The sequence below is a fragment of the Tympanuchus pallidicinctus genome, unplaced genomic scaffold (genome assembly GCF_026119805.1).
Source record: "Tympanuchus pallidicinctus isolate F22 unplaced genomic scaffold, pur_lepc_1.0 scaffold36, whole genome shotgun sequence".
Classification (NCBI taxonomy): domain Eukaryota; kingdom Metazoa; phylum Chordata; class Aves; order Galliformes; family Phasianidae; genus Tympanuchus; species Tympanuchus pallidicinctus.
Genome location: NW_026294754.1, coordinates 127,160 through 151,693, shown reverse-complemented (window position 1 = coordinate 151,693; position 24,534 = coordinate 127,160). Strand labels below are relative to the sequence as shown.

Genomic DNA, 24,534 nt, shown 5'->3' with positions numbered 1-24,534 from the left:
TGACGCTGCAGATGCTATGCATTTTGTGCATGGTGGTTGTCTGTTGTGGTAGCCCAGGACTTCTCCTGACTTAGATGGAGTTGCCTCTTTGTGTAACTGGTCTGTATGTACAGGTGAAAATGGAGAGAGGAAGAATGATCTCACCTTACTGGCTTAGGAAGGAAGATGAAATGCTGTATGGGTGGTGTTTGGTTGCCCTGCCTCGGGCAGGGGGTTGGAGATTCGTGATCCTTGAGGTCCCTTCCAACCCTGTGATTCTGTGGTGTACATGCTACTGATTTTTTTTTTTTAACAGATGAGTGGGATGCTATTTTATTTCCTTATGCTTACACAGAAGTAGCAGATGTGCTTCCTTTCAGTTGCCTACGCGTGTTTAATTTCTTTTTGTACTATCTTTTCAGTTGTGGAGCTCATTGTTCTAATTCCAGCAGGGATTTTAGCATAGAGACTGAGATGATACTGTGTTCAACATGGGTGTTTTTTAGTATGTTTGTTTGCTTTGTTTTTTTTGACTAAGTGTAAACCTTCACGATGGCAGTGTCCGAAAACTGCGCTGGTGATGAAGATCACTGAGCAGCTTCCTCAGAGGCCCTGAAAGGGTTCTTGTTCCTCAGGAACCCATTTTGTGCTGAAGCATTTCCTCCTACTGAGTGAGAATGAAATAAGGAGTTGTTCTTGGTGTGCACGTAAGCTTCTGCCAGGCTGGATTGGTGACTTCAGTTGATGTGAAATTACCTCATTGAGGCATATGTTCAATGTGGGGCTCCTCCCTGCAACGTGGCAGCAATTTCAGCGATGGTGAGATCGTGGTACAGACCAGCACTGTGGGTAGAACAGTTGTGTCCTGAGTCAACGTGCTTACTAGCTGGTGACTTGTGTAGCTTGGGACTGAGAGGGATTGCAGTTCAGCACAAGGCAGGGGATCTGGCGTATGATGCGATTTCTCACGTGATGAGCAGTGAGAGAAGTGTTAACCCTGCAGTGTGTGACAGCGCGTGTCCCTGCTGGGGGACTGTGACAGTAAATGCACGGGAAAGATCAGACGGCTTTGACAGTCCTGGGATTGATGACTGTGCTGGTAGAGATGGCAGTGCAAGAGTTTGTTCTTCTAAGTCTGCCACCCTTCCCAACAGGAATTTCTACATTGCTGAAGCAGTCATGGGACTCCTTGGACATTCCGATAAGACTTGTTAAAGGGATGTAGGTTTCAATCCAAAGCAGTGGTAATGTGGAGGGTATGTAAGGAAATGTCAATTGTCAGTCCTGCCACAGAACTCTTCATGCTGGAATATAGTGGCTCTTTGTGCAGGGGGATTATTAATCCGTGTCAGAAGTCAATGTTTCCTGTGTCCTGTTTGCACATCAGGGGTTGTTGGAGGGATGGCCGTTGCTTCTTCAGATCTCCTTCCATAGTAACCCCCAGGAAGCAACAGTGGGGGTGGAGGAGCTGTGCTTGGCAGCTGCTGGACTATTGTTCATTATGTGTATTTTGGGGTTTGCTAAACACTTGTCTCCTGGACAGTTTCTGCGTGTAACATTATTTAATGAGTTTCTTCAGCCAAAACATAAGATACGGTGTGATCAGTACTCCACAGCAAATGGTCTGTTAATAGAGAGACTTGAGAGATGCTTTTACTGTTGTACATTTGTATTTACCCCCAGTACATGCAGTGCTTTTTGATTTGCTGGTACAGAAATCTGCAAAGCTTTGTGGACGGGACAAGAGCAGCCTGCTGTTGTGTTAGTTCCCCCTCGGTTTTTGGTTGCTGCTCCTGTATGTGCATTTCCACTTCATGAAGTTTCCCTGAACAACTCCTTGCAGCCTGGTACTGGGAAAGGACTCCTGTTAGTCTCTGTTTGTGTCGACCTCAGCAGAACAAAGCTTTTCAGGAAAAGTGCTAGGAGTGCTGGTAGGCAGACAGCCAGGTGGCTGTGAGTGGGCAGTGTGCTCGTGCTGCCTGGAAGGCTTCAGTAGAGAGGTGATCCTTGCACTTGGCACTGGTGAGGCTGCTCGTGTACTGTGTCCAGTTCTGCCCTGCCCCCCCAGACAGCAGACATGAGTGTACTGGAGATAGGCCAGCGTAGGGCCACTGAGGTGCCTGAGGGACTGGAACAGCTCTCCAGAGAGGAAAGCTGAGGGGGAGGAGACTCTTTAGTCTAGAGATGAGAGGGCTTGGAGGGAATCTCTTCAGTGTATGTGAAAGCTGGAAGTGAGGATGCAGTTGAGGACAAGAGGCATTGAGTACAAACTGGGGTTCGAGAGGTTCCATCTAAACGTCAGGCAGCACTTTGCAGTGGAGGTAACTGAGCAGTAGCGGAGGTCGACCAGAGAGGGACTGGAGTCTTTTCTTTGCAGTTGTTCAGAAGCCATCTGGATCTGGTCTGTCCTGGATAATGTGCTCTCGGTGTCCCTGCTGGAGCAAGGGGTTTGTACCAGCTGAGCTCAGAGGTCCCTTTCCATCTTAAATTGTTCTGTGATTTTCTTTTTTGGGCTCCTTGGAAAGGCACGTCCTATTGGCAGATACAGCTTTAGGACTGAGCAGTGCAGATTGCTTGGCGTTGGGATGCCTTGATGTTTGTTGGAGTGACACCACTGCTGGAACTCTTGGTGGGAGTTCCTTGTCCTGAGAAGAGTTTTGGCCTGGTAATGCTGTAGTTGCTTCTGCTAGTAACAAATGTCCATTATGGCCTTGTGTTGAAATTGATTAGAAAGATACTGAAGTGCTTCCTGTATCCCTTGAAACTGCAATTGCTCAGAGGTGGTGGTTTTGTTTTGCACAACCAGTGACGCTCTTTTCCTCATGCTGCGAATGCTTTCCTCATCATATTCTCTTTAGGACACTCAGGATGAAACAGCTGTGCCTTGGCTCAAGCAAGAAATGTACACATGCAAAGGAAATTAAAATACAAGTGTTTGCTTCAGGTAGGTGTAGAAGTTTTTTCTTTCCAGAATGAATGTCACAGCCTTTAAACTTCAATTCTTTAAATCTTTTTGGAAGGAGATGTCATTTCAGTTGTGCTTGTGACTGTGTTACATCCTAGGCAGAGATACCTATTGAATCTCTGTCCAAGTGTTTGACATTAGCAAGATCACTGTGTCTGTCTGTGGTTGGGTAGTCAACCCAATAGAGGATGTTCATGTGCACAGTTGTGGTGCATCTTAGCTTTCATTTGTGTTGTACTGTTGCCTGAATTCTATGAAGTAATTCTCAAAGTACTTTCTTTTTTTTTTTTTTTTTTTTTTTTTTTTGCACTAAGTGCAGATAACAACACAAATCAGTGCAGTTGGCAGGTGGACTGTGCCCAAGAACATTTGGTCAAAAGTAGGATTAAAGTCTGTTTCTTTGAGCCTGAATAAGATCTTCAGATACCCTTCTACCTCTGTGTGTGCGAACAGACATTTGCTCAGTGCTGAAAATGACTGTATCTCGTGTTTACTGCTTCGGTGAGATACCTGTGGTTGATTTTGTACTGTGTTTGCAACAGAGTTCTGGAGTAGCCCTGGGTTAGCTCTTTCCTCATCTTGTTCTTGTTGATAACCTGTTCTGTGTTCAGGTTGCTATTCTTGCTAGGAACGGTGCAGTCACTGGAAAGGTGCTTTTTGAGTCAGTTGTCTGCTGTAGCAGGGCTCTGCAAGAAGAAGCTGCCTGGACTACAGCTGTTGTCAGAGTACAGCTGAGTGAATGGAGAAAAGGTTGTAGAGAAATACTGTTGATAAATCAGCACCATGGTAGGACTAAGAGCACAAAAAAAAGCGCTGTCAGACACTGTGCCATACACAGATGCACACTGTACTGAAAAGATTGTTGTACACCAAGTTGTCTTTTTTTAATCAGTATTTTTATGCATAAATACAGGAAGGTATTTGCGTACACTCGCACAGTGCCTTGCTCTCTGAAGTTTGTTGTGAGCCACTGAGCTCCTGACTGCGCAGGTAACCTGCCTCCTCCTGTTGTTGAAGTTTCCTTAGGCATTCTGGCCGTGAATGAAGCAGTCGGTCACGGAGATACCAGCCCTACCCTGAGTGCCTTGTGCTCACCAGATGTGGGGCTGTACGGAGTCGCTGCAGAGTGTGCAGAGACATACCAGCGAGAGTTGGCAGAAGTCGAAAGGAGAAAAGTGGCCACAGGTGAACCCCAATAGCTACCTGCTAGTGCAGTAAATTCAAGATGATTGCCAGTAGAATGGAAAGCAGAGGGGGAGCAATGTGAGGAGCAGTCTTGCGTTCTGGGTATCTGTCACGGAGTTGACCAGATCAATCTATGTTCGTGACAGGGGCGGCAGGCCTCTGCCCTCCCCCCCCCACCCCAGTCCCACAAAAATGGGAAGGAAGGAAGGGAGGAAAAGAGCAGCGGCAACAATCTATGGAGGAAAACTTATTTTACTATAATATTGGAATACAAGATAACACAATATATACAATTTAATTGAAATTTAGATTAATAAATCAGACAAGATGAGAGAGAGAGAGTTCCCGGGACCGATTCAAACCTGAAAAGCTTGGAACGGCTAGGAAAACACCCTCCAGCACCCACTGCCAAGCAGCAAGAGAGCGTCCCCCCCCACCCGGAAGGGCCAGATCCCGTGACTGCTGTAATGTACAGGGATAGGTAGCTGGGATTGGGGCAGTGACACTTCAATGCCCCGTACACTACATGATGTTTTGATGTGGAATACTGAAACCCAAAATAAAACAAACAAACAAACAAACATAGAACCATGACATTCCACCCCTTATTCTACATCGTTACATCATGCTTAAAATATATATACATATATACAAACAAAAAATGATTACAATGCATTACACACACACGACTATATATATATATATGTATATACACATAGAATTAGTAACTGCACTCCCCTGGCATCAAGTTTCCCTGTGGTACACACTGGACATCCCCATTCTTTTGCATTACCCACCAAGTGCATCCTGGTCCCTGGGCAAAAACTGTACCACGGAGAGGTTTGCCCTTTCCTGAAGCTGGAAGAACCCAAACTGCCTTTCCTAACATGTTCTTTACATGTACAACAGGGACTTTATCTCCCTCTACGGTATGTAGGGAACTGGATTGGTTGGGACCATCACGATTGATAGATCCTCTGGTATTGACTAACCAGGTGGCTTCTGCCAAATGCTTCTCCCAGTGCTTAAATGTTCCGCCACCCAGTGCTTTTAGCATCGTTTTTAACAATCCATTGTATCGTTCAATTTTACCAGAGGCTGGTGCATGATAGGGAATATGGTAAATCCACTCGATGCCATGATCTTTGGCCCAAGTATTTACAAGAGAATTTTTGAAATGAGTCCCATTATCTGACTCAATCCTTTCTGGGGTGCCATGTCGCCACAGGACTTGATTCTCGAGACCCAGTATGGTGTTTCGGGCGGTAGCATGGGGTACTGCATATGTTTCGAGCCACCCAGTGGTTGCCTCCACCATAGTAAGCACATAATGCTTACCATTGCGAGATCGTGGCAAGGTGATATAATCAACCTGCCATGCCTCCCCATATTTATACTTTTGCCATCGCCCTTCCTCCCACAGAGGTTTCATCCTCTTGGCTTGTTTGATGATGACACATGTTTCACAGTTATGAATAACCTGTGCAATGGCATCCATAGTTAAGTCCACCCCTCGGTCTCTAGCCCATTTGTATGTTGCATCTCTCCCTTGATGACCTGAGGTCTCATGGGCCCACCGAGCCAGAAATAATTCACCCTTGTTCTGCCAGTCCAGGTCTATTTGAGCCACCTCAATTCTGGCAGCTCGATCTACCTGATGGTTGTTTTGCTGTTCTTCAGTAGCCCGGCTCTTGGGCACATGAGCATCTACATGGCGCACCTTTACAACCATATTCTTTATTCGAGCAGCAATGTCTTTCCACAGGTCAGCAGCCCAAATAGGTTTACTCCTTCTTTGCCAGTTATCTTGCTCCCACTGCTGTAACCACCCCCATAAGGCATTCGCTACCATCCATGAGTCAGTGTAAAGATAAAGCATTGGCCACCTCTCCCGTTCAGCAACATCTAAGGCCAGTTGGACAGCCTTTACCTCTGCAAATTGGCTTGATTCTCCTTTCCCTTCAGTGGCCTCTGCAACTTGTCGTGTGGGGCTCCACACAGCAGATTTCCATCTGCGATGCTTTCCCACAATACGACACGATCCATCTGTGAACAGGGCATATTTCTTTTCATTCTCTGGTAGTTCATTGTATGGTGGGGCTTCTTTAGCACGTGATACCTCTTCTCCTGGTGGTGTTCCAAACTTTTTACCTTCAGGCCAGTCCATGATCACCTCTAGGATTCCTGGACGGCTGAGGTTCCCCATCCGTGCTCGTTGTGTAATCAGTGCAATCCACTTACTCCAAGTGGCATCAGTAGCATGATGGGTGGAGGGAACCTCTCCTTTAAACATCCAGTTCAGCACTGGCAATCGAGGTGCTAGAAGAAGCTGTGTTTCAGTACCAACTACTTCAGAAGCAGCCCGAACCCCCTCATATACAGCTAAGATCTCCTTCTCAGTTGGAGTGTAGTGCTCTTCAGACCCTCTGTACGCCCGACTCCAGAATCCCAGGGGTCGGCCTCGAGTCTCTCCTGAGGCTCTTTGCCACAAACTCCAAGTGGGACCGTTCTCTCCAGCAGCGGTATAGAGGATGTTCTTTATACCCTGTCCCGTCCGTACTGGCCCTAGGGCCACGGCACGGGCTATCTCCTGTTTGATCTGTTCAAAAGCCTGCTGCTGCTCAGGGCCCCATGTAAACTCATTTCTCATTCGCGTCACATAATAAAGGGGGCTTACAATGAGGCTGTAGTTTGGAACATGCATTCTCCAAAAGCCCACTGCACCCAGAAAAGATTGTGTCTCTCTTTTGCTAGTGGGTGGAGACATGGCAGTGATTTTGTTGATCACATCTGTCGGGATGTGACGACGGCCATCTTGCCACTTTATGCCTAGGAACTGAATCTCCTGGGCAGGTCCTTTCACTTTGCTTCGCTTAATAGCAAAACCAGCACTCAGAAGAATTTGGATCATTTGCTCTCCTTTTGTAAAGACTTCTTCTGCTGTATCGCCCCACACAATGATGTCATCAATGTACTGCAGGTGCTCAGGAGCACTGCCCTGTTCCAATACAGTTTGGATCAACCCATGGCAAATGGTTGGGCTGTGTTTCCACCCCTGGGGCAAACGGTTCCAGGTATACTGAATGCCCCTCCATGTGAAAGCAAACTGTGGCTTACATTCTTTGGCCAAAGGGATGGAAAAGAAGGCATTAGCAATGTCAATGGTGGCATACCATTTGGCCGCCTTCGACTCCAGTTCATACTGGAGTTCTAACATGTCCGGCACAGCAGCACTCAGTGGGGGTGTGACTTCATTCAGGCCACGGTAGTCCACCGTCAGCCTCCATTCTCCACTGGCTTTACGCACTGGCCATATGGGGCTGTTAAAAGGCGAGTGAGTTTTGCTGATCACTCCCTGGCTCTCTAGTTGACGAATTAACTTATGAATGGGGAGTAAAGAATCCCTGTTGGTGCGGTACTGACGCCTGTGCACCACTTTTGTAGCAATTGGTACCTGTTGCTCTTTTACTCGCAGCAGCCCCACAACAGACGGATCTTCTGACAGGCCAGGCAAAACAGACAGCTGCTTAATGTTGTCTGTGTCCACAGCAGCTATTCCAAAGGCCCATCGATATCCCTTAGGATCCTTGAAATGCCCCCTTCTGAGATAATCAATACCTAGTATACATGGAGCCCCTGGGCCTGTCACAATAGGATGTTTTTGCCAGTCCTTACCAGTGAGGCTTATCTCAGCCTCCAACAAAGTCAATTCTTGAGAGCCCCCGGTCACTCCAGAAATATGGATTGATTCTGTCCCTTGGTGACTTGAGGGCATCAGAGTGCACTGTGCACCAGTGTCCACCAGTGCCTTATATTTCAGTGGTTCTGATGTGCCAGGCCATCGAATCCACACAGTCCAATATACTCTATTATCCCTTTCCCCCCCCTGACTGAGGGCAGGGCCCCTCTATTCATTACCTGTGGTAACTGGAGCAACTGCACTGGTGGTTGATCTGCTTTGTAATTCTTTCACCCGGGCTCGTAGTACAGGACTAGGTTGACCGTGCCACTTCCCCATGTCTTCTCCATGGTCACGTAGGTAATACCATAAGGCAATTCGCGGTGTATTACCCCTTGCTTGAGCCGGAGAGCGTTTGCTTCTAATAGCTGAGATCTTTGATGGTGCACGTGAGAAGGAAGGTTCATCGTCTTTAGTTAGGTGGGTTCGCATAAATTTCATCATCTCCTTCATCTCCTTCATTAGACTCTTTTGATTATCCTGATCTTCATCAAGCGTCTCTGATACTGTTACAGGTTTGTCACAGTTAATCAGTTGAGACATTTGCTGCCGCGTTTCATTCAGTTGGTCCGTCACTTTTGAGATGGCGGCTACAGCAGCATGAATGGGGGATAGCAACTGTTGATAGTTTTGGAGCGTAAGAATTAATTCATAAATTAAGGGCGTTCTCTGTTGTTCTTGGTATCTGTCACACGCTGACATCAGTGTAGAGGCATATTTGTCCGGTGCTGTTGTTACGAGTTTCTGCCATATCTCAGGTGTCGTCCTCACTTTTTCAGGGTCGCGGTCTTGGCGTGGATGGTTAGGAACAAAGTTAGGGTCATACAACATTTCCACCACGCCTATTTCTCTTAGATACTGGATACCCTTTTCAACTGTATCCCATTTTTTCATCGCAATCTTCAAACCGTTTTTGAAGGGATATTTTTCCTTCACAGCTATTAACACTCGTTCCCAGAGGGAGGCAGCCTCATCTGAACACCGACTAATTCCTCTATCGATAGCTGGATCTCTGGCAATGGCACCTAGTTGGCGAGCTTCATTACCATCCAGAGACAAGCTATGGGCCCCACTGTCCCAACAGCGAACCAACCAGGAAACAATACTTTCATTCGGGTGCCGTGTAAACTCCTTTCTTGAACCTTGGATTTCAGTCATCTTCAGAGGCCGGCGAGTAGTAATAGAGATTTCCTCTTCATCACTCTCTTCTGCATGTCTCTTAGTTTTCCCTTTTGCCTTTCGTGATGGTGGTGGTTCTGAGGAGGGCCCCTCGCCTGGATCTTCCTCCATCTCCTCCTCCTCCTCTTCTCTTTTTCGTTCAAGACGTGAAGACACTCTTTTCCATTTCTTGCCCTCCACAGGAGCAACTGGTATTGTTACTGGTGTCTCCTGTGATCGATTAGATTTAACTTGGGGATTTTCCCCTTTGGCTTGAACCTCAGCTCGGAAACTCTCTCTCTCCAAAATGGTATTATATAGGGCACGGTAAGCACAAGCCAAACCCCAAATAAGTTGTACCTCCTTAGATTTATGTAAGCCGCATAGTCCCTGACTCAAATACTGGCTTAGTTTCTCAGGATCCCACAGGTGTTCAAGAGTAAAATCCCATGACACTGCGGGTCCCCATGCTTCTAAGACCTTTCTTAAACCTCTCCATATTCCCTGCCAGTCATCATTCTCTAGTTTTGGAGGAGACTCCTTATCACGAATGCGTTGGAGTACACTCAGGAGAATTAACAACATGCACACCAACATGAGTATTGATGACACACTCACCAACATGAGTATTAATTCAAGATTCGAAAAACGTTTGATAAACCGAGAAGAAAACCCAGAAACTGGTCTGAACATTGTGTTGTTTGTAAAATTAGCTATTCCATTTGGGATGTAGCTGTTTGTGAAATTAGCCATTCCTTCTGGGATGTAAATGTCAAAATTCAAATCATACCACATTGCAAGTAGATAAAACATAGGTGTCTCCATCAGTGCCCTTAGGTAGTTATATACGGATACAATTCCAAAACACGTAAGTGTGAGATGGACTATTGGCCAGTAGGTTGTGAGTAACACCATTGCTTTAAATCCTTTACCCAGCACCCCCAGGATAACAAGTGGGTTCATTAGTGGTGCTTGCTAAAAAGGGGTTAATGAACTGAAGCTAACAAGAGGAGGGAAAAAAAAAAGAAAAAAAAGGCACTACCCAGACTAAGTAGTACTCAAAGTTTACAAATATCCCAGAACACTGACAGTACGCCTAATCTTTCAAGGTCAGGTTTTTCAGCACAGACACTTGAACTACTGATAATGCTCCCTAACGAAGCTCTCTAAGAGCAGAGAGAAAATGAGATTCGTTCTAAAAGCTAAAAAGCAGCTCGAGCCCCACGTTGGGCGCCAAAATCTGTCACGGAGTTGACCAGATCAATCTATGTTCGTGACAGGGGCGGCAGGCCTCTGCCCTCCCCCCCCCACCCCAGTCCCACAAAAATGGGAAGGAAGGAAGGGAGGAAAAGAGCAGCGGCAACAATCTATGGAGGAAAACTTATTTTACTATAATATTGGAATACAAGATAACACAATATATACAATTTAATTGAAATTTAGATTAATAAATCAGACAAGATGAGAGAGAGAGAGTTCCCGGGACCGATTCAAACCTGAAAAGCTTGGAACGGCTAGGAAAACACCCTCCAGCACCCACTGCCAAGCAGCAAGAGAGCGTCCCCCCCCACCCGGAAGGGCCAGATCCCGTGACTGCTGTAATGTACAGGGATAGGTAGCTGGGATTGGGGCAGTGACACTTCAATGCCCCGTACACTACATGATGTTTTGATGTGGAATACTGAAACCCAAAATAAAACAAACAAACAAACAAACATAGAACCATGACAGTATCTTGTTAGAATCTCATGTTATAGGAAATTGAGGCTGCCTTGTAAACTGAAGTCTTTGTTAAGGGAAAGAAAAAAAAGGTAGGAAGGAAATGAAAAAGGTAGCAGTGAAATATTCCCCACTTGTAGAATATATTGTGCTTAGGTAGTTCTTGCGGTGGTTCATTGGAATCTGCGGCGTTCCTTCTATTGCTTGGAGGAAGGGCCCTCTCCATGCATTTCCTTCCTGTAGTATTTGTATGTGAGGAAGATAGATAGGTGTTTGCTTTCAACATAGCAGCATTTCTGCTTTCAGGAGGCAGTGGCAGTGAACGGGTGAAACACTGGGTGAGAGGAGGCTGTCATCATTATCATAACGTGAGGACCAGAGAGGGAGGATGGGATGAGCCGACAGAATTTGTGCAGAATGACACACAGCTGTCACGGGAGGAGATGCAGGTAAAGTACGTGCTCTTTTCCTCTGAAATTGAAGTTGCCCCTATTTCAGGCCTTATTGCAACTTTGAGATGTAATGTTTCACCTCAGTAGTGATGTTAGCAAGCTTTGTATCTTATTTCCCTGTTCGTTGTCTACTTTGCACGTCAGCACCTCTTTGTCCTATTGTGGAGAATGTGCACACCTTGATCACCAGAACAAGACGGTGGTGTTGCTGCTCACCGAAAAGCAACTTGTAAGTTTCTCTTGAGCAGAATACAGAAGCCGCTGTGTAACATGTCATTTTTGCATCTCCCTTTTCTCTTCCTGGCTCTTCTTCCTACCATAACACTAATCTAGAGCACTGTATCTGGAGTCACGGCAGCATACGAGCGAGAGCAGTTGTGGCTGGCCAAAGAGAACCTGCTGGTGAAGCTTCAGGCACGTTGTCGAGGCTGTCTTGTCTGTCAGGAATTCAACTCCAGAATGAGGTTTTTGAAGAAGCAAGTTCCAGCCATCACTTGCATGCAGGTATGAAATCCCCTAATTCTGTTTGAAGCTTGTACTTGTCAGTTGCTCTCCACACGCACGCTTACTGACTGGTTTTGTTCAAGTCAAGCAGTTGCCATGCACAATTATCTTCATTATCTTCTCCCTGGGAATCACTATGTATAAATTACTTCTCTCCCTCTTCCCATTAGTCCGTGGGTTTGGAGAATTGAAGATGGCATTGAGAATTGTGCAATGGATGGTGCTTTTGGTTGTTTAGTTTTAGTCATTTGTTCTCTAGCTGTGTTTTGTCCTTGTTGGGGGTGCTGCTAAGTCCCTCACAACGACAGCTGGTGGTGGAAGAAATAGTTAAGGCTATTGCACTGCATATCTCTTACGGCATGTCTTGTAAGATGAGCATGTCTGTGTTACATTTTATTCAGCCAAAGGGAAGTGGAAACTGAGCAGCAGAAAGAAGCATCGAATAGTAAATTACTGCTCTTCACTTTGAAAAGTCGCCTTTTTTCTTGTGTGTGTTTTCAGTCCCAGTGGCGTGGCTATAAACAGAGGAAGGCATATCAAATCCGTTCGGATTACTGACGAGCACACAAGGACCAAGAAGTGAAGGTAGCAAATGCTATGGTTTTGTTTTGTTTTTTTTTTTTTTTTTTTTTTCTTCAACATTTTTGGTAGCAATATTTGTGGAGAAGACTTTTATCTGACCTGCTTTGGGATTCTTTCCTGTAGATTCAGTCACTGGCCAGGATGTATCAAGGCAGAAGGCGTTACAGAGATCACCTGCAATATTTCAGAGACAACGTAAGAGATTGTGAAATGAATTCAGTATCTGACACTTTTTTTTTTTTTTACTCTGCCCTTAACAAGTTTAAGTGGCTTTTCCACTTAAGTGGGTTTTTTTTTCCAATCTAGATAAATGACGTTATAAAAACTCAAGCTTTTATCCGAGGAAACAAAGCAGGAGAAGACTACAAAACCCTCAGTAAGTGTGGCCAAAAGAATAAAGCTAATATGCTTTGAATCTCTATTTGCAGAAAAATACTGTTAGTGAGATCTGCAACAGGAAGAGAGCTATGAAAATCAGTTGGGGTGAAGTGGTGCAAAGAGTAGATAGGTAGGTAGGTAGGTGTCTGAAGGAAGAATTCCCTCTGACTGAGGGAGTGGAATGTGCTGTCAGCAAGTTTGCTGATGACACAAAACTGGGCAGAGTGGCTGACACAGCAAAAGGCTGTGCTGCCTTCCAGCGAGACCTGGAGAGTTGGGTGGGGAGAAACGGAATGAGAAAGAACAAGGGCAGGTGTGGAGTCTTGCATCTGGGCAAGAGCAACCTGAGTACCAGTATAGGTTGGGGGCTGAGCTGTTGGAGAGCAGCGTAGGAGAAAGGGATCAGGGGATCCTGGTGGGCGGTAGGAGGAGCATGAGCCAGCACTGTGCTCTCGTGGCCAAGAGGGCATCGTGGGGTGTATGAGGAAGAGTACGGATAGGAGGTGGAGAGGTGCTCTTTCCCCTCTACTCTGCCCTGATGAGTGGAGCATCTCCCTGTGAGGAAAGGCTGAGAAAGCTGGGTCTCTTTAGCTTGGAGGAGACTGAGGGGTGACCTCGTTGATGTTTATAAATGTGTGAATAGTGAGCGTGAGGAGGATGAAGGCAAGCTCTTCTCAGTGACATCCAGTGATAGGACAAGGGGCAATGTGTGCAAGCTGGAGCACAGGGGGTCCCACATAAATAAGAGGAACAACTTCTTCACGGCAAGGGTAACAGAACACTGGGATGGGCTGCCCAAAGAGGTTGTGGGATCTCCTGTGGAGACATTCAGCAGCTACCTGGACATGTTCCTGTGTGCCCTAATCTAGGTGATCCTGCCCCAGCAGGGGGATTGGACGAGGTGATCTTTGGAGGTCCCTTCCAATTCCTGACATTCTGTGATTCTGTGCAAAGTTGGTTCACGGTAGTACTTTTGCTGCTGGGAAATAGGAGCGCTGATCTTTGGGGTAAGTTCAGCAAGGTGGACTCCCCTAAGCTGATACTGACTTCATCCTATAGCGTTGACTTCTGTCGTGATTTATTCCATGCCAGAAGTTCCGGATGCTGTCAGGAGTTATTCAAGCCCATTGGTGTTAATTTGACCCTGGACTGGCTGCTGCTTGACATGCTGTCTGCACAGAGGTAACACATGCATTAATTTGTTTCCTGTCCTCTGCTGTTTTGTCTCTTGTTTTTAGTTAATGCTGAAAACCCACCTACGGCTGTGGTTGGGAAATTGGTTCACTTGCTCGATCGGACCCAGATTTTCAGGAGGAGCTGGAGCTAATGAAACTGTGTGAGGAAGCTGTGACCTTGATCCGATCTAATCAACAGCTTGAAAATGACCTCAATCTCATGGACCTCAAGATTGGACTGCTAGTGAAGAACAGAATGACACTGCAGGTAGGAAATGCAGTGCTGGGAGACGAGCAGAGTGAATTGAGGCCAATGGCAGTTAGCATGAGGACCTTCTGAGCCTGGATCTCACTTACTCAGATGCAGTGGGAAGTATTTCCCCCAGAGTTACAGGTTTTCCTCCCAGTAAGTTCCTAACTGTTCCACTTATTACTATGTATCCCTAGAAAGAGAACTGCAGCAGAAACATCAAGGCTTCAAGTGTTTTAAAAACAAAGCACCAGAAAAAAACCCACTCGGGACCAAGGGAAAGCAATAGATGGTATGCTTGAAGGCTCTGAGAACTGTTTGTCTGTTCACTTGTGGTTACGTGAGTCATGGACTTGCACACCTTAATTTCTTCTCACGTTTTGTGTGCTGTATCAGAAGGGGGAGGTGATTTTGGAGCAGGAAATGTGCTCAGACTGCTTGGTGTTGGTTGGCTGATGGAAGCCCCCTCTGTCACTTTGCTGACGATTGATTGCACACAAGAACAACGTTGCTGATACAGCGGTGCCTTTTTTTAACTCAAGCTGAAGTTACAGTCACCTTTTCCTTTGGTCCTGAATAGCGTGGCGCTAGGCTTGACCTTGTGTAAAATCTGAACCATGGCAGCAGTGAAGTTCAGTTCCAAAGGAGGCTCCAGCTCTTGGGCTGATGCTGGCAGCAAAAAGTATCATAGTTATCAGAGCAGTGGAGGCAGGGAGTCAGCAAAATGGAAACAGGGCTTGGGGCTTCAAGCACAGTTGAGAAAGAAAGGCATTTTCAAGCATCTTCAGAACGCTACCAGCTGTGACAGTAGTCCCTGCTCAAAGCAATTAGTCCTTGTAGGTTCTCACCCAATTCTGGAATGTGGGGACAAGACAGAAATCGCTGCTACAACAGATAATGTTTCACTTCATGATCTCCTGATGTACCTTGACTGCCTTATCCACCCAAAAGGAAGTGCTATCGTGCAGCTTTTTCCCATATTGCGTGTTATTTAAATGTGGAATCTGTCCCTCTGTGTTCTTTGCAGGATGTTGTTTCTCATAGCAAAAATCTTAGCAAGGAGAACAAGGAACAGCTCTGTGACGTGATGACGCTGAACGAGCAAAAGGGAGGTTTGCAAGCTTGGAGCAAAGAGGAGAGGGAAAAGCTGGAAGCCTATCAGCATCTTTTCTACTTGAGGTATGCAGCTTTTCATTCACTGCTCTTGTCATAGATGCTTACGTGTATTGGAACAGTCTGTGCTTCTGCACTGCAGTGTTGAGGCGCTGTCTGTCTTTGTGGTGTTGGCTTTTGTGGACACGTGCTGTATGGGAACTGCTGAGTCATGGCCTGAACCTCTGATTGATCACCTGAGGCGAGCAGTGAGTCAGGCAGAGGAGCACAGGTGAAGGCAATGCAGCTGTGCTGCTGGAAGGGGTGCAGCCAGGCTACAGCCCTCCTAGACCTGTTTAAGAGCTGGCTGCCAGTGGGGAAGGATCTCGTCTGGAGATCTGCTCTGCTGGAGTTTTGTAAGTGAGCCCAGGATAGGGGTAAGCCTTCTATTTATTCTCCTTTTGTTAGCTTAGTCTGCTTTGTCAAACTCTCTTGTTTATTTCATAATGACAACATCTTAATAGTCATTGATTATACACGTGCACTAAGTACTTTTTCTTCTTGTTTTAGACTACTCCAACGTACTTGGCCAAGCTGCTTTTGCAGATGCCTCAAAACAAACCCACAGAGTTCATGGATTCAGCCATCTTCACGCTGCATAACTACGCATCCAGTCAGAGAGAGGAATCTCTGCTGTTGCGGCTGTTGCAAACAGCATTGCAGGAAGAGATCAAGTACGTTGTAGCATAGGACACAGCCTTGCTGTTGCCTGAGTTTGGGCCGCTGCTAAAATTGCAGCTGTTGTTGTGTGATGTCCCGTGCTCATTAGCTGATAATGCTGACCTGTCCCTGCCTTCTGCTCATGCTGTTTCACGTCAGTCCTTTCTGTAACCTGGAAGGAGGAGGAATTACCTTTGTTCTTTAGGATTAAAGCCATTTTTCTTTAGCCAGTGCTTTCTTGCTCAGGGAGGCACTGTTTTTGATCTACTGCAGTGCTTTCCTAAGATTCATTCCCATCTAAGTTCTCTGCTGTCTAGTAAGAAGGACTTGGCACAGACTGCGAGCTTGGGCTTTACAGGCCAGAGTGAAGCTGACGCGAAGGTCACTGTTTTCCAAAACTGATGAGGAGGCTGAAAATCAGATGCTGTCTGGTTTGGGTTTTTTCCTGGCTGTCAGGCTTAAGGATTCTGGCTGTCTGTCGGCATAATTGAGTTGATTGCCACTTAGGAGTTTGGTGTTTATGACTTCTGGCTGATACGGAGCTTCACAACTTGCTAGGAATAGCAAATACATGTAATGTTGGAGGCAGTCATGCCTTTTTTGATGTTTTTAAGTGTGAGGATGGTATGTGCCCTCCAACAGGTAACGCCTAAAAGGTTTGTTTAATTATTATTATCTTTTCTTGGAGTAGTAGTTCAGGAAAGTGCATGTCTATGCTTTATTCTCTGCTGCTGGATTTCCCATAGCGGCATGCTGTGAATGGCTTTTGTTGCTGATTGCTTACTTGTTGAAATACTGAAAGGAAATAGTTGTGCCTGTGTAGAACTCCCTTTGTTTCCTCTGTATTTTTGAGATGCGCTCTTTCAACCGTGGTGCCCGTGGTCAGAACGCACTGAGGCAGATCTTGGCCCCAGTTGTGAAGGAAATAATTGAGGACGAATCGCTCAACGTCAGAACGGATCCAGTGGATATTTACAAGTGCTGGGTGAACCAGATGGGATCTCAGAATGGTGAGGCCGGGTATGGAAGCTGTTGCTACTGTTTTTTTCTGAAAGTTGCTCAGCTGCTTTGCATTGCTCTGTTAATCGTTCCGAACCATCCCTGTATTCATTGCATGCATCTGTCCAATTGCTACCAGCTTTTTTCCATCAGCTCGAGATGGCTTTCTTCTGAAAGGTATAAAGATCACAGAATCACAGAATTGTAGGGGTTTTAAGGGACCTCCAGAGCTCATCGAGTCCAACCCCCCTGCCAAAGCAGGTTCCCTACACCAGGTCGCACAGGTAGGCATCCAGGCAGGTCTTGAACATCTGCAGAGAAGGAGACTCCACCACCTCCCTGGGCAGCCTGTTCCAGTGCTCCGTCACCCTCACTGTAAAGAAGTTCTTGCGCATGTTTGTGCGGAACTTCCTATGCTGCAGTTTCCAGCCGTTTCCCCTTGTCCTGTCTCCACTCACCACTGAAAACAGTCTGGCCTCACCATTCTGCCCCCCACACCTTAGATATTTATAGACCTGGATCAGGTCCCCTCTCAGTCTTCTTTTCTCAAGGCTGAACAGACCCAGTTCACTCAGCCTTTCCTCATAGCAGAGATGCTCCAGGCCCTTCACCATCTTCGTGGCCCTCCGCTGGACTCTTTCCAAGAGATCCCTGTCTTATTTGTACTGGGGAGCCCAGAACTGGACGCAGTAGATCATCTTGTGACAGGGGTGTTGAGCCTATTAGAAGTGAATCTCATGAAGAGATAGGCCAAAAAAAGCCCCAAAGCATTTCTTCTGTGTTAACTCATAGATACAGATACCGTAGCTCTTACTCTACCAAGCCAATCTCTGCCCACAACTCGGGCAGGCTGCCCAAGGAGGCTGTGGATGCCCCATCCCTGGAGGCATTCAAGGCCTGGCTGGATGTGGCTCTGGGCAGCCTGGGCTGCTGGTTGGTGAACCTGCACGCAGCGGGGGGTTGGAACGAGATGAGCATTGTGCTCCTTCTCAACACAGGCCGTGTTCATAGAATCACAGCATGCAGCTGTTCCTGTCTGCCCATGAGAAGGTTTCATCCACGTGGTCATCCTGGTTGGTTGGCCTGTAGATCCCCCGCTACGTCATCTGTCCCTGTCCTCCCTTTAATCTGTGTCTATAAAGTCTTGATGGGCTCCCATCCGTCCCCAGTCAGAGTTCTGTGTTTCTTCCAGTGCTTGATGTTGACCAGATTTTGAGGATTCTGTTGTTGGTTGTATTTGTTTTGTTTTTAAGGCACTTCAAGGGAAGTGGTGGAAAAGCAATGCTATGAAGTAAAAGACAACTGTCCCAGCGCAGCACGCTGCGTGAGTTACTATCTTAACACTGCAATGTGCAGCTTGTGTTTTCACTGATTTATTTGCGACCTGAGGTACTACTGCGTATCGCAGGTGACCTTCTTGACTCTAGAGAGCGTGTCTGCATGTGGTACAGAAAGATACAGTTCAGAGTTAGCTGGGCCTGTTCTCCCAGCGACTGCTGCAGGGACAGCAGAGGACGTGAGAAGTCCTTTGCTCTTTCAGTGCTAGCATTGTAATGAAAGTGAAAGCGTGCAGCTCTTTGCAGCCAGGTGAGCGTGGATCTGTTTGTGTGTCAAGCCAAAAATTCTGCCTGGCACTGACAAAAGTATATTAGGCTGAGGAGTGCTCACCTTCACATCTGACTTTTCCAAATAGCAAGTTGCCGTACGATGTTACACCTGAACAAGCTCTTAATCACGGTGAGGTGAGGACGCACCTGGATGCCTCAATCCGAGATGTGAAGGCAGTGACAGACAAGTTCCTGTCTGCCATCGTTGTTCAGCTGACCAAATCCCGTAAGTCTGGTGTGTCACCGCGTTATCCTGCAGCAGTTAATAGTGGGTTCATCCGTGAGGAATTCTCACTTGCCTTTTATTTCCTTTGAAGTTACGGGATGCGTTTCATCGCCAAGGTACTGAAAGACTCCCGGCATGACAAGTTTCCTGATGCTGGCGAGGATGAGCTTCTGAAGGTAAGGAGCTGAGCAGCTCTGTGAATCATTGTCTGCCACGCTGACTGCAGCAGATGCATCTCAGTGTTGTTTGTTGGCTGTACGTGTGCAGAGAAGTTTCAAAGCTGCAGTTTAAGTAGACAGGCTATTTGTTGTTATGGGTATAAAGTACTTTGCCCTGTGCTTTGGATTGCTGGATACATGTTTGTCAAAGGAGACATAATACAGCGTTCAGAAGAAGTCACCCTATTGCTTTTCCTTTTGCTTTTAATATCTTGGGCATTGTGCCCCCTAGGTTTCTTGGCTTTGGGATGCTCTTGCTGCTGAATGGTGCACCTTGGTTTTGCTGGTGTTATCTGAGTCAGTTGCTCTTTTTTTAAAGAGACAGTGTGCCAAGTTGAAAAGGCCCGTGTGCAGAATTCTACTCTTCTCACTTCCCTTACAATATTCTAGGGCATTACAGTAGCTGCAACAAAGTATATGGTGTCATTTTTCATGAGGTGTGGGCAGTTTTGTGTTGTACATTTCCGTACTTTGGAGAACGAAAAGGATGTTAGTAGTAAATGCTTCCAAATGAGCACAGCATTGTGGCTTTCATTGGGATTGTCCTGGCGTTTGTTATTTTGAAGGTCTTTCTGTCTGTGAGTGCTCTTCTTCTTAATAAAACAAAGAGTGGCTTTGACATTACTTGCCACAGTCTCTTTAAGCTTTTCTGTCTCTGCTTCATTACGAAGTAATTCCCAATCTGAATGCCGTTTTCTTCTCTCTTCTGGTTCCGTGCTTTCCCGTTCTGAGGCATCGATTCTTTCTGTGCAGGTGAATTCATTTTTTCCATCTGTAAATGTAGGTGGAAAGCTGCAGTTTTTATTAATCCTTGTGGAAACAATGTCACGGCCCATGCCGCACTCTGAACTGCAGCTGTGTGCGGTGACTGCCTGTAGATGCATTAGGGCCTAAAACTACTCCTACAGTGTACTGTTCTTGTCTTCCTACTACATGTTTTACTATTATCAATATGATTTCTCTCACAAATGTGTTTCTTATGACTGGTAGTGAACAGTTTTGTCTGTTGTGACCATGTGCCGTCACCTGGGATAGTAGAGCAAGAGCTGAAACCGCTGTCAAAACCATGACCTCTCTGAAAGCAGTTAATTTCTGGGGCAGCTTAGCAATGGCGAAGCTTCTTCTTTCTGTTTTTGCCATTTCTTCACACCTCTGATCTCTTCTGTGCATTCAAATGGCACGTGAAGCAGGAGAAGCCCAGATTCTGTGACTTGGCTCTGCGCAGATTGATGTGAAACTCCAGGAAATACTGAAGCATGTGGCGTGGGAACTTTTGCTGCATGTCAGCGTGCTGGGCCAATGCCTTTTTGTTGTGGGAATTACTGCAGGCAAATGTCCAATACGGGTTAGAAGTAGATGGATGAGCACGTGGATAACGGGCTGTCTTTATCTTTGGGGCCTCGGCGTTCATTGCTGCTCACTTAGCTGGTGAATTGGACTTCTTTTGAAATGTCAAATACCGCTCATCTTCGGCACTTCTGAGTTTCTTACTTCTGGATTAAATGCACCGTTGTGCATTTATTTAGTGTATGTATCTATGTTGCAGTGTGAAACTAAGATTCTTTGGGACAGCATGTGCTTATTAATGGCAGCGCAGTAGACCCTGCATCTGGAACGGGGCCCACAGCTCACAGGAAAGTAATTGGTCAGAACTCACTCGGAGTAGTGTCAGTAAAAGTCAGTGGAGGTCTGTGCCATTGGTTTTCCACGTGTTTTTTTCTCTCCTCAACTTGTCCTAGATTGTTGGCAACTTACTCTATCACGGCTACGTGAATCCGGCCATGGTGGCACCGGATGCATTTGACCTAATGGATCTTTCAGCTGGAGGGCAGCTGACTGCAGATCAACGAAGAAACCTTGGTTTGTTGCAAAGATGCTGCAGCATGCTGCGTCCAGCAAGATGCTCATGGGAGACGGTGCACATCTGAGCATCGTGAAGGAATACTTGTCACAGTCATCCCAGAAATTCAGGTAGAAGACTTGAGCTGATTGTGTTGAGGAGTTTGTCAGAGGACAGTGTTGCAAACAAAGAGGAGTGATGAATTTTAAATGTAATAAATTCCATCTCAGTCAAAAAGGAGGTCTGTTGAAAATGAGAGATTGCCCTTTGGGCTTCCACAATCATTGATCATAATGACATATAAAATACGTAGCTGGAATTGACAAACTAGATATAGTATATTAATGAGCTGGTCCAAACAATTGGCTTTGCCATACAAGCCTCCAGAGTAAAGGCTGTTTTTCTTTGTGTTTATTATGATATTCTGGCCATTGAAAACTAGAGTGTGCGTGCGTTCTTTCCTATATGCACCCTAGTTCCCTGTATGCAAACTAGATGGCACTTTGGATTAAAGCAGGCTGGAATTTAGTTGTTTGTATAATCAAGTAACTTTTGAATGAAGAGCTTCTTTATATCTTTCATCTTTTGTAAGAAAGAAAACTGGAAATGGCTGGGAGTGAGGATTATTCTTGCAGCTGAGACAGAAGGATGGGTGCACAAGGTCATTCGGTCCATGGACTTGTCCTGCAGATGCTTACAGTGAGCGAATGCCGACATGGCCAGTACCAATAACTGAATCTTCTAGATGGCTTTTGATGTGATAAGCTATAGCTTGTCCAATTGCAGTATGCTTGGGAACCATGGTTTGAAGAAGAACAGCTGCTGGTATGCTGATTACCTTTTTCTCCTTTTTCTTTTCTTTTTTTTTTTTTTTTTTTTTTAGACGCTTATTTCAGGTTGCTTGTGAGGTTCCTGAATTGCAGGATCAATTCAGTATTGATGAATATTCTGGCTTCCTTCCTTGTCTATCCCTTCTGCAGAGCTTATAGCCATCAATCTCAACGCTCCAGTCATGGGAGCAGTCCCACCATGTTTCAGTAACAGCAGCTAGATCGTAGTTAGCCTGGTGCACAATGGCTTCCAGTTCCTCCTGCTTGTTGCTCATGCTGCGTGCATTGGTATAGGTGCACTTGAGCCGAGTCATTTGCCTGACTCCCAGCTCTAAAATCGTTCCGCCAGGCTCTTCTCTTGTGAGGCCTGTACTGTCCCCTTCCCCCGTCATAATTAGTTGATTGCACAGGAAGAAAAGCTTGATGTCTGTGCCAAGGGAGACGTACACCGCACTTGCGCTGCCTGGACGATGTGGAAACTGGAAATTGTGGGGTGTGCTGAAGCATGCCCTCTCAGGTCAGTCTAAGCATCCATAGAGTAGACCTGTCTAGCAAAACAGGGAATAGACAGTTAAACCCATTCTGTTGGGAAATACTCTCTCCTTCTAAGTACCTTTAGAACGTGAGTTTCTTCAATTAATTACTCAACTCATTTGCTTTTCCTGAATGATCCTAAGCTCTTTTCTCAGGCGACATCTGCACTCTGCTCAGTCCAAGGAGAATCCCTGCCCGCAGATGCAATGACACAGCATGGCTCACCACCTCATTTTTCATTGCTTACTGTTATGGTAGCTGCCATCCATGTCCAGGCTGCATGTTCTTAGAGCTCTTCTGGAGTCCATGGGGCAGACTTATGGTTGAACTAAAGGGAATTTTTTTATAATGCTCTAGCTCCAGATGATTATCCCTAGTATCATTGTATTTAAAAAAAAAAAAAGGCGTTTTGAAGTAGTGCGATATATCTTCTGTGCCTCAGAATGTGGCACGTGTGGCATGAGAGAGTTGTGAGGCCACGAGGACTGCCCAGACAGCATGAGAACTGTAAGAGCAGAGAGCTATAGGTGATGCAGCGCTATTGGTGCCACCCGCAGGAAGCGGTAGCTGGAACAAAATATGGCCAGAAGAGTGATCAGATTGCGTTTGGTAAGGAACTATTTCATTAGTTGTAGAACTTTGACAAAATGTATATTCAGGATGATGATCAGCATGCCAGGTGCTGGGACCATGCCGAAAGAGAAATGGTCTGAAAACGTCGGTGCCATTTGCAATATATCCCCTTCCACAAAGCCCTCAGATCCATGCTGCAACTGCATCCAAAGCAACCCAGAGCCCTGTGCTTGTTGTACCCGGAGCTGTCGGTGCCAGGAGTTGCTGCTGTGTTTGCAAGGACGTTGTGTCAGCAGTGTGCCGTCAGTGGGGTTGTTTGATGGCAATGAAACCGCTGAATGGCGTACCTCAAGACTCAGAAAGAAGATGGTAGTGGTGACTGTGTGTCTGGGTATAGATAGCTTGATACAGATCTATAGGACTGCAGTGTGGATTGTACATAGGCCCTGCGCTGCGAGGTACGCTGTTGGGAAGCAACGTCCATCTGCCCGAGGGCAGGAAGGCCCTGCAGAGGGACGGCCTGAGGCCAGCCGTACGAGGCTGCACAGGAGCAAGCGCTGGGTCCTGCGCTGTGGTCATGACAACCGCATGGCAGCTTGTGCAGGATTGGGCTGAGGTAGAATTCCAAGGGCCCACTGATTCTAGAATGTTGGGTGCGGTGTTGGAATCTTCTGGTCCTGTGACATGGTCTTGCCTCCCCACCCTGTCGTCATGGCGGAGCAGCCTGGTGGCCCTTAGTGATGTCACAAGAGGCTGGAATGAGGGGAGGAGCAGTGCGTGCTGCGTCCCTTCATTGGAGCGCTTGAGCTCTGCGTGAGTAGCTCGCTTGTTGCCCTTGTGCAGCGACTGAGTGCCTTCCTTTTCAACCCTTGTGTCTTGTGCAGCATCTTGTAGGTAAGCTGAGACAGCGTGGGATGGACGGGTGGGCAGAGAGCTGTTGAAAACTGCTGGCTGGTGGAGCTCCTAGCAGCTCGTACTGCTTACTCTTGTCCATCAGACGTAACTTTCAGCCAGTACCTGCATTCCCAAGCGATCCGCAAAGATGGCATTTGTCCCGTGGCTTTTCCCTTGTCATCTTTGCTCCATTGTGCAAGCTCACAGACCTGTTCCTTCTCTCTCCTCTATCCGCTCCCTTGGTGCAGCTTTCGCTCGTGGAAGCACAGAGCAAAGTGACAAGAAACAGCTGCGAGTTCAAGGAATTGTCTACCTTGTTCTGATCTCCTGCCAGGTACGTGCCACGCTTTGTCCCCCCACGTGGTTGACCAGCACTGTGTCGCACCATGTTTGGTAACACAGCCTCACCCAGCGTTGATGGGACACTGGTCCCGTGTGGGTTTTTTCCCTTCCCCTGCAGCTCCGCCCTCAGGAGGATGCTGTGTGTGGTGCTGTGACCAGCTGGTCTGAAGGAAAGCAATCCCGTAGGCAAAGAGTCCTAGGCCCAGTTTGTGCTGAGCTGCACAGCGTGACCCAAGGTCACAAGCACGCACGCTTGGCCTGTGAGAGTGTGCGCGGCAGCTGTAGGGAGCACAGCAGAGATGCAAGCAGAGGAAATCCTTGATGTGCGGGGCTGCAGCAGGTGCCGGTGGTGAGGCTGCTGGGAGCTGTGGCCGGGGAGCAGATGCACCTGCAGCAATGATTCCTCTCACTGCCCTGCTGCTGCGCTGTCAGAGCGCCCTGGGCGAATGCATCTGCTGCTTTGTGCCAGTCCCCATCTGCTAGCAGAGGGACAGCTGCTTGGTCAAATGCCTAATGAGCTGTCCCATTTGAACGGAGTGAACAGAGTGGGTTCTTCTAGAGCACCCGCCTGTG

The 24,534-nt window shown here is 46.8% G+C and overlaps 1 pseudogene; it reads left to right on the top strand.

Moving 5' to 3' along the window:
• Positions 1–3,345: 3,345 nt before the first annotated feature.
• On the top strand, positions 3,346–23,953 carry LOC128088667 (ras GTPase-activating-like protein IQGAP1; annotated as a pseudogene).
• Positions 23,954–24,534: the final 581 nt, after the last annotated feature.